This window comes from Phytophthora parasitica (genome assembly GCF_000247585.1).
Source record: "Phytophthora parasitica INRA-310 unplaced genomic scaffold supercont2.88, whole genome shotgun sequence".
In the NCBI taxonomy this organism is placed as follows: Eukaryota; Oomycota; class Peronosporomycetes; order Peronosporales; family Peronosporaceae; genus Phytophthora; species Phytophthora nicotianae.
The window spans coordinates 9,429-12,174 of NW_008649074.1; positions in this window are offsets into that span (position 1 = coordinate 9,429).

Genomic DNA, 2,746 nt, shown 5'->3' on the forward strand with positions numbered 1-2,746 from the left:
CTGGAAACTGCGCCCCGTTGTTGACAAGATTCAAGAGCGCTTTCTGATGGGGTGGTCTCTTCCTGCTATTTTCTCGTTTGATGAGGGTGTGCTTCCGGCCACGTCGAAGCGGAACACGACCCGGATGTTCATGGCCGACAAGCCTCACCGCTACGGGTCCAAACTCTTTATGGTCTGTGACGCAAAGACGGCATACTGGTACAGGTACATTTATTTTAAGAATGTTCTATGTCGTAACTATCTACTTTGATCCTGTCTGACAACTTTGAATGGCGTAACTTTCTAGGTTTGAAGTTTACGTGGGTAAGCGTGCATCTGCTGGTGGACCTGACAACTCAGTTGACTATAAAACTGGAGCTGCAGCCGTGGTACGCAACTTGAAGGTTGTTCTCGCTCAGGCTCGCCACATGTGGCATACCGTCGTGATCGATCGCTACTACTCGTCCGTGCTCCTTGCGATCGAGTTCCTGAGTTTGAAGGTGTATGTTATTGGCACGATCATGACTAACCGGCTTGGATTTAACAAGGATCTCGGGGCCACAAGCAAGACACGCCCAGCGAGCATACACCACGGCACATTCTCGTTCTCTCGCTCTGTCGCGATCCCAACCATGATTTCCTGCGTTTGGTGGGACCGAAAGCCCGTACATTATCTCTGTACGGGGTCCGTTATGGCGGCGTAATCAATTGAACGAAAGATAAAGCGTATTGGTGCTGTTCGGGTGCAGTGCCCCTCTGCTGTGAATGACTACAAGAACTGGATGAGCGGAGTTGATATCCACGATCAACTTCGGCTCCAGTCATACTCCCTGCAAATGTCGACGAGGTTTACGAAGTATTATAAGAGCCTGTTCTTAGGCTTGGTGGACATGGTCATGGTAAATGCGTATCTTACGCACAAGGAGGGGGCCAAGATCAAAGGGGCAGTGGCCATGAAACGCTCAGAGTGGTTTTGCGTTCTCCAAAACCAGCTTCTCCAACTCAAAGCTGAAGATTTTGCTGGCGTGGAGGCAACGCCGCCTCCAGCGAGTCAGAAACGTCAGCGCACTCCAGTTCGCCTCACGCACGCGCTCCAACAATCTGAGGACTGGGTCACTGTCACTGGGGTCCAGAAGCGCCGGCAGAGATCGTGCAAGGTCTGCGCTCTTTTACGCACTGAAAAGAAGAAGTTCTTCGCAACAACGTTCTTCTGCGAACGCTGCTCTGTAGATAATGCCAAGTGTTGGTTGTGCAACAGGATTCGACGGGAATACAAGGGTGTTGCGAAGACATGCTTCGACATCTGGCATGATGATTTCGACGCTGGCCAAGCTATTCCACCAAACTTGGGGAAGCGCATCGTTCTCCGCCGCCCTGGCCAGAAAGCTGGTCAAAGAAAGAAGACACGGCGGGAACTTCGGCTTGTACGCGATGGCGACAGTGACGATGGCAACGGCGGCGACAATGAGAATGGTAGCGATGAGGAGTGATCCTGGTCTGCGTGTCAGTTGATTAGTGATTTGTTCAATTACGCAGTTTCTTGAATCATCGTACCTTCATCCTTGCGTTTCTTGATTTGACTGGACTATCTGTGAAGCAAATCAGCCATCAGTTGACTGCACATGCAGTCAGTTATGACATTGAGATGGCGACATAGCTGATAAAGGCCGTATGAGTTACGACATTGAAAAGAAAACCTGTTGAAAATTAATGCACCTAACCTCATGTCAAAAAGTACACACATACAAATACGAAGTAACAACGATATGCGCTTACGCGTTCTGGGCAAGTACCGTCCGGACGCAAGGTGTTAAATAGAGAGTATAAGCTACAGCACGAAAACGACTCTTAAAAAAACGAATAGAAGAGTCGTTCTGATTTTCATTACGAATTGTCAGTGGTGCTTAAGCTCACTTGCAACAAAACGCAAGTGATCAGAAGGTCAAACCGGTTCCCCCTCCCTTCAGCACCAACGATGACGGACAACGATGGCAACGACAGCTTTGCGAGTGACTTGCTTCTCCGCGGAACGGCACATTCGCTTCAGCTAGAGCAAGTCGAGCGTCCTTTACACATACACAAAGAGCTAACTAGATCTAAATTTCCCTGTAATGACCGGTTGCACCTCTCTTTTATCAGGCCTAGCACGCAGTAAAAAAAAATACTTAAAGCGCTTGGCCACCGACCGTAGATTTCAGACAGCTGAAGCCTATTAGGATAGGAGACGTGATGCAAAGTGATACAAAGGTCATCGAGAACTGGGGGAGAAGAATCGTAAAGCAGAGAGAGCTCATGAAGACGTAGTCTAGCTGCCCCTCCAGGTCGCCACGGAGGCGTTTTAGACGGGAGGCGTCCAGTATCTTCTTTCAATGCGGCAATAAGTCCATTTACTTTGCTCTCGGAGTCGATGGTGATGGGGGGTCCTATATTCTGATTCCGTTCGTCGTGCTATTTGCCAACGAAAGTTTGTGTCTCAAAAAGTGGAACGAAACCAAAGGCGCAAAAAATTATCAGAATTTATCAGATTTTCCTCTGATTTTCGTTTCGTTTTGGTTGGCTTTTGCTCTCTAATATCTACATATCTCCATTTTACGATCGAATAAAAACTCCGGAACCGTGGATAAAAGAAGTATAACAAGTTCTTTGGACGGTAACATTGATAACTGAGATGCCGATAAAGTGTGAATTTCGAAATAACCTGCCATGTAGTGTATCTCCATCGACACCTAGTTCAAATCCTAGTTCCGTTGTTAGGTGTGAAGTCTAT